Below are 8239 nucleotides of genomic sequence, written 5' to 3'. Positions count from 1 at the left end.
AAACTATCAGCTGTTCCATGGGAGAAAGATGAGGCTTTCTACTCCCGTAAAGATTTACACCCTCGGAAACCCTATACAGGGTCGCTATGGGTCGGAACTGACTCGACGACACTTAACAACAACAACAACAACAACAACAACAACAACCTGTTTTCAGGCAGATTAACTATAGGCTCTATGTTTGCATTTTACTCTACAGAGACTGTGTTTTAGACTTTTACAGTGGTATATACTGAATAACTACTTTGTGCTAGGCTGCATCAATATCGAAACTGTCACATTAGTCAGTGATAATGTCTTTCCAGTCATGCAACGTGGCGTGGTAATGCAACCAGCCCTTTACAGCATACTTAGAGGTGTCGACATGCTCTACAGTAAACCCACCATGGGATTTTTCTGACAGCCTAGGCACTTTTACCACTTTCTTAATACAAAGAGAGTTTTATTAACAATTTACCCAGCAGAATAAATTAATATTTACATGATTTATGGAGGCTGAGAAACACTATGAAACTTCCAAATACTGGATCTTTGCTATGTAGTCATCTTTTTGTCTCTTGTTGTTGTTGTTAGGTGCCATCGAGTCGGTACCGACTCATAGTGACCTTAAGCACAGCTGAACGAAACACTGCCTAATCCTGGGCCAACCTCACAATTGTTGCCACGCTTGATTCCATCGATGCTGCCACTTGGCCAATCCATCTCGCTGTGGGGGCTTTCTCTTTTTCTCTGACCCTCCATCTTACCAAATAGGTTATCCTTCTCCAGTGACTGAAGTATGAGAGACAAAGTTTGGCCATCCTGGCCTCCAAGAAGCACTCTGGCTGCACTTCTTCCAACACAGATCTGTTGGTTCTTTTGGCAGCCCATGGCACTTTCAACATTCTCCTCCAACACCATAACTTAAAAAACATCAATTCTTCTACAGTCTTCCTTATTCACTGTCCAGCTTTTGCATGCATATGAGGTTATTGATTAGTGACCAAAATCAGTACATTCTTCCTTTTTAATAGAATCAGTGGGAACCAATACCCTCATAAAGGATTTTTCCATGCAACAATGACAACTTACAACACATCTAAGGCCTGGCATGTCTGGCATGTACCCTTGAAGGGGGGGGTACCACTGAGCATCTTCTATTAACCACTGCAGTTTCCATAACCAGAAGATCATTCAGGAAGTTAAAGCTAATACTTCTGTATTTAAGAGCCTCAATGAGTCAAGGCTTGGTGAAGTAGAGGGTCAGCAAAAAGACCTCCCACGAGATGTAGTGACACAGTGGCAGCAACAATGGACTCAAACATAACAACTGTGGAGATGGTACAGGACCAGGCAGTGTTTCGTTTTGTTGTGCTATGAGTTGAAAATGATTTAACAGCATCTAACAACAACAACTCGGAACCCTGTACAGGGTCGCTATGGGTCGGACCCGACTCGATGGCACTTAACAACAACAACAACAACAACAACAACAGGCAGATTGTGTGATCTTGCTCTGCTGAGAGTAGACAGGGAAGAAACTGAAAAATAAATGACATGGAGCACATCATAGACCAATTCTTATACTAGAAAGATGCGGTTGTAATTGTCATGCAGTGCCATAATGTTAAGTAATAGATGAATAAGTTTGACATGTACTTTTGAACTGATATTATTATAAAGTTATCTGAAAGTTAGGTGTCAGATGTTTGGATGCAGTTACAACTTCAGTGCTTGCTATTGGCAGTATTTACTGCAGATAACACCTCTGATTGGAAGAATTCTTAAAAAGAGCCAGGGAAAATCAAAGCGTTGCTTTCGTTCCTCTTGTAGAGCCCAATCTAATGTGGCCATCTTGGGTACTTTGGTGAAAGTCCCTCTCTCCTCTCCTGTCCTGGCCCCCTCTCCAAGGGAGTTTGAAGTATGGCTGCAGGACAGACCACTTTAGCCTTGAGACTTTTACCTCATCCAGAGGACCCTCTCTTCCCCACTTAGCACATACCTGGAATGAGTTGTTTGCTCTAAACTTCTGCAGGCAGCTTGTCTTCATAATCAGGTGACTAATTGTGGGCAGACAAAACTCTTTGGAAACACCATATGGGACCCATTTAGTTTTGCCCACACCTTGCTGTCAGGAGAGGTAGTGTGGTAGGCAGAAACTGCCTGGGCTTCAGAGAAAACTCTGGCTTCATTGACACCAGGCTCCAATGACAGAGAAGCTAGAGCTTAGCTTCTTAGTGTGTGAGCTTGGGCACAAAACTAAACACATTATGAAGCCCCCGTTTCCTTACCTATAAAAATGGAAAGGCCTACCTCAGAGGGTTGCGCAAGGACTGAGATACTGCAGCACATAGTACATATTCATTAAATGGTAGCTCTTTTCAGAGCTGTAACTAGAGCTGGTGCCACGCAGTGTGGTGATGAATCAGGAAGACCATAAAAGCATTCATGCATTTGAACTCTGGTATTGGCAAAAAAGTTGAAATTATCATGAACGACCAGAAGATCGAGCTCTGGTAGCATAGTGGTTACGAATTGGGCTGCGAACTGCAAGGTCAGCAGTTCAAAACTATCAGCTGTTCCATGGGAGAAAGATGAGGCTTTCTGCTCTCATAAAGATTTACAGCCTTGGAAACCCTATCCAGGGTCGCTATGGGTTGGAACCGACTCGACAGCACACAACAACAACAACAACAACAACCAGAAGATCAAACAAATCTACCTTGGAAGACAATTGCTCTTTGGAAGCAACAATGATGAGACTTTGTCTCTCATACTTTGGACATTTTATCAGGAGGGACCAATCCCTGCAGAAGGCCATCATACTTGGTAAAGAGGAAGACTCTCCAGGCGACTTAATATAGTGGTTGCCAACAATAGGCCCAAACAGAGTAAATCCTGTGAGGCTGGCACAGGACCAGGCAGTGTTTTGTTCTCGTGTATCGCAGGTTGCTATGAGTCAAAAATGACTTGGTGGCACCTAACAAAACAACAAAGCTAATTTTATCAAGTATTTCCACACTGGATTGCATTATTAGTTACAACATCATGAGAAAGGAACCTTTTTTGATTTTTCTATTTTTCCTTAGAAGTGCTGGTGTGGCACTGTGGATTAATGCACCAGACTGCAAAGCCATTTGAACTGCAAGGCTGGCGGATCAAGCTCACCAGCATCTCCTCGGAAACTCTGTATACAGCGTCGCTATGGTTCGGACCCGACTTGATGGCACTTAACAACAACAACAACAACAACAACTTTTCCGTAATAACTACTTCATTGTTGATAAAAACGTGTTCATAAAGGAGCTTGGTGGTGTTGTGGGATTAAGCTGCTAACCACAGGGTTAGGGTTTCAAACCCACCAGCCACTCCTATGGAGAAAGATGAGGCTGTGGAACCAACTGTTCCACAGTAGAAAGATGAGGCTTTCTGCTTCTGTAAAGATTTATAGCCTCGGAAACCCTGTACAGGGTCAATATGAATCAGAAATGACTCCATGGCACATAATAACAACAACATCACAGCAAGTGGCAAAAGCTGAGAGCAGATGGAAGAGACTCAACTGAACGTGCACCTTGGAAGAGTGCAGGTTTGAGGGTAGAAATGTGCACAGACTCAGAGTGTCTGCCACCATTAGGAAGGCATGAAACGATTTTGTAACATAGGCATTTTGTGGAACTAGCACTTAACCTCACATGGTATTAACAAAAGCAGAATAACTTCTTCAGAGAGCTTCCTCAGAATGCGTCTACTGAATATTTGTCCCCCAGGAAAGAAGGTAGGGAGGCTGTGACTCCCACGTCCCTCTTAATAGATGAGAAACCTAAATATATTACTAAGTTGGATGGTGCTGAGCTGGAGAATGCCTCAGGTTTCCTAACCTCAGCACAGCTTTCTTTTACTTGAACACAGGCCCCTTTGTCCTCCTCTGGTTAAAAGATCAAGCCTGCAGTGAGGGGCTCAAGCACTGATTTCTCTTCCTAGGTACTGAGAGAATAGCGAGTCTCAGGCATGGTCTCCTGAGTGAGCTCTGAGCAGGCGGCCATCTATTCCTCAGAGCTCAAATCCATTCAATGGGTCACATCTAGAACAATAGTACAGAACTAGTGACAGTGGTTCATGGAGTCCTAAAGCCTGCCTCTAGCAATGATGACAGTAATTACCACTCACTGAAGATTTACCTGTGGTGAGGGTTTCACATAAGCAGCATAAAGCAGGATGATTTGTTGAGCTATTCATTTGTGAACAGTTGGTACTGTTTTCTCTGCTGATCGCCCCCACTGCATTTGTCATCCCAAATCTTTGGGCTCCCTGATGTTGGGAATTGTGGGAGACATTTCTGTAAGACACAGGACACAGTTTGAGGTCTTTGGAGGGAAAGAGGTGGAAGGTGCCAGAGTGCAAGAGGTTTGGAGAGCTTCCTAAGGTTGGTAATGCAACAGAGATGCTCATGGATTCTGCAAGTCATAAAGATTCGCATAGTCCTGTGTGGCACCATAGAATAAGCACTCTACCTCAAGGGCAGTTTGAACTGCAAGGTCCGTGGTTCAAACTCACCAGCCACTCCTCAGAAACTCTATACAGGGCCACTATGAATCTGAATCATCTTCAAGGCACTTAACAACTACAACACCCTCACCCCAGGGAGATGTCAGGAACTCAGAGGGCGTGACTGTGAGCTCTCTAAAGATGCCAAACTGCTAGACTCAGGGGCTGACATTCTTTAGGGACCAGGATGACTTGGGTATGGACTGGACCTTGGCAATGACCCTACTGGACTGATACTAAATGTCTAAGTCTGATTTTTTGGACACTGCAGATACACTATTGATTCTCATGTGACCCTAGAGATGGACATCATGCTTGGAAAAGTGGAGGGTCAGCAAAAAGGAAGATCTCAACAAGATGGATTGACACAGTGGCAGCACCTACGGGCTTACACATAACAACAATTATGAGGCTGGTGCAGGCTGGGGCAGTGTTTCGTTCTGTTGTGCACAGGACATGGGTAGTGTACTGCTTTCTCTCCTTGGTCCCCTGAAGAACCAACTGCAGAGCACCTGACAACAACAACAACAGAGGCGGGGAGGAGACCCCAAATATGATTGAGATCGGAATTCTCACCACAAAACAATTCAGAATGTGACCTAGTCCATGTTTTGGAGTAAAATCCATTAAATATATAAAATATCTCATTAATACAACAATCCTATGAAGTAGGTCTCATTGTCATCCAGTGTTACAGGATGTTGAGACTTAAAAGGTGAAGAACTATGATTACTTACAGTTAATGAAGTCACTGTGTGGCGTTGAGTCAGTTCTGACTTCATAACAACCCCGTACAGGGTTTCCAAGGAGTGATTGGTGGGTTTGAATCACCCACCTTGTGGTTAGCAGTACAATGCTTATGGTAGAGCACCATACAGGAGAACTTTACATTCAGGCCTGGCTCAATACCCTCATTTGGAAACATCTCTGCCTCCAAAGGATCACCTCTCTACCCTCAACCCCCTCTCCCAACAATCTGTTTTGCATAATAATTGCTTATGGGGTTTGCATTCTTGAGTGTGGGTCCTCTTGACTTACATTAAGAGGAATAAATTAATCATGTAACACCGCTGTAAATGGTGGTGTTTACACATTTACACCTAGAGGCCAACGACGGTACTACAAGACCCAGAAACCTTAGCATCCTCCTAACGTGGGTGGGCCCTTTGGGTCCCATGAAATGCCCTCCATCCTCCCAGAGGGCAAAGAGAAGTTGTTTCCTCCTTTGGAGGGCACTGAGGACATTTAAGATGTCACTTATGACATGTCCAAAGTCTACTTGCTCTCAACCATGCAAGGAAGGGACATTCAGGCTCTTATTAAAAACTTAAAAAAAAAAAAAAAAGAAAAGATACACCCACAAGAGAATCCTTTGTAACAGTTTGGTAACCTGAACAGAAAAACCTTTGATAAAATCCTTGGGAGAGTTTCAATATTTCCCCTCTCTTACTCTGAGCATACAGATGGCAGCAGGTCAACCCTGAAACAAGATGACCTATTCCCCCAGCATCAATAAAGCACTAATCCTGTAGGAAGGAAGTAGGATTTGGTTTCCACGGTTGCTATAAAAAAAATCAGGGCTTTGTTTCTCAGGATTGCTTTCCAGTAGTTGTAATGCACGGTGGTTTGCTTTGGCAGAAAAACCCGCATTCTGAAAACAAAGGGTTGTTTTACAGGTCTCTCAACTCCGACACACCAGAGCTCTCTGAGGGCGATTGATTTCTGCCCTGATGCCACTGGGTGGCGCTGAAGGAGACCAGATTGCAGATGAGGACGCTGCTCTGTCTGCTTGGTGTAGTCTGGGGCGATCAGGGAGGCAAGAGGTGACTGATTCTGAGGGAAGAAGAGAGGACCCACCCCTCTACCCAAACCACTGTTAATGTTAACAGGAGATACTTTCTTCTTTTTACATAAAGAATAAACACATATTGAGGAAAGATGGTTTTATTTGGAAAATGCTAGTTCTTTTGATCTGTAAAAGTCTGAGTAGAGTGAGTACAATGCATTATAGCTTGAAGGCAAGCGGCTTGACGCTGCTTTTAGAACTCCTCTTGTATAAAAAAGTGCCAACAGTGAGATTATGCTCTTCCTTCTTTCCTTGGCCCACTGCAACCCACACCACCAACTCCACAACAGCTACCTGCATCTGCTCATGGGTCCCAGTCTCACCCCCTCCACCTCCCTGGGCCTTAGCAGGGAGGTTGTTGTTAAGTGTCAGCCAGTCGGACTCATAGTGTCCCTGTATAGAGTTTCCAAGGAACAGTTGGTGGGTTCGAACCTCTGACCTTGAAGTTAGCAGTCCAGTGCTTACCCTACAGTGCCACACCAAGACTTCTGCTTGAACATACATTTGCACTAAAATTCCCTCCATCATAAAAAGCAAACTAATCTAAAAACAAACAAGTCTCTATTTAGACCTCCACCTTTCCCCATTGACTCTTTTCTCTCCCTTTCTCAATGAAACTTGGGACAGATTTACTTATGGGTTCTGTGTCTACTTCCTTCCTCCTGGTTCCTCTAACACATCGCAATGCAGCATCTGTCCCTCCAGTGCTCCCAAAACTGCCAGGGCTCATATTCTCAAATCCAGGAGATGCTTTTGTCATTTTTCTTACATGACTTTTCTATTACATTTGACACTGATCATCTCATTGTCCTTCATGATCTCCTTCCTTCCCTGGTTCCACTGACACTCCCATTCTTGGATTTCCTCCTAGGTCAGGGGTGGGGAACCATTTTTTTGCCAAAATTTATCTTATCGTTTGTGGGCGTAAAAAGCTACCACCTTAAAAATTAGCCTGCTCTATTTGGTCAACCACCACTCGTCTGTCAGTCTGTTGTACTGTGGTGGCTTGTGAGTTGCTGAGATTCTGAAAGCTATGCCATCGGTATTTTAAATACGAACTACTTCCAAATATTTAGTCACTGAAAACCTTATGAATAGCAGAGAAACACTGTCAGATTTAGAGCCAGAAAATGAGCCCCTCAGGTTGGAAGGCACTCAAAATGCGACTGGGGAAGAGCTGCCTCCTCAAAGCAGAGTTGACCTTGATAACACAAATGGAGTAAAGCCCGTGGGAGAAAAGCCCAAGGGACTTTCATTTGCTAATGGGGCACAACTCAAAATGAAGAGAAACAGCAATAATCTTCCACTGAAAAATCAGAACATGGAAAGTACAAACTATGACCCTGGGAAAATTGGAAGTTGTCAAAAATGAAATAGAACGCATCAACATCAATATCTTAGGCATTAGTGAGCTGAAATGGACTGGTATTAGCCATTTTGAATCAGACAACCACATGGTTTACTATGCCGAAAATAACAAATTGAAGAAAAATGGTGTTGCATTCATCATCAAAAAGAACATATCCAGATCACTCATGAGGTACAACACTGTCTGTGATACAATAATATCCATATGCCTACAGGGAAGCCCAGTTAATATTATTATTCAAATTTAAGCACCAACCACTAAAGCTAGTGAGGATGAAATTGCAGTATTCTACCAACTTCTTCAATCTGAAATTGATCAAACATGCAATCAAGATGTATTGATCATTACTGGTGATTGGAATGCAAAGATTGAGAGCAAAGAGGAAGGATCACTGGTTGGAAAATATGGCCTTGGTGATAGAAATGATGCTGGAGAACACATGATAGAATTCTGCAAAACCAATGATTTGTTCATTTCAAATACCTTCTTTAGACAGC

The sequence above is a fragment of the Chrysochloris asiatica genome, unplaced genomic scaffold (genome assembly GCF_000296735.1).
Source record: "Chrysochloris asiatica unplaced genomic scaffold, ChrAsi1.0 scaffold00011, whole genome shotgun sequence".
In the NCBI taxonomy this organism is placed as follows: domain Eukaryota; kingdom Metazoa; phylum Chordata; class Mammalia; order Afrosoricida; family Chrysochloridae; genus Chrysochloris; species Chrysochloris asiatica.
Note: the sequence above shows the minus strand (reverse complement) of the source record.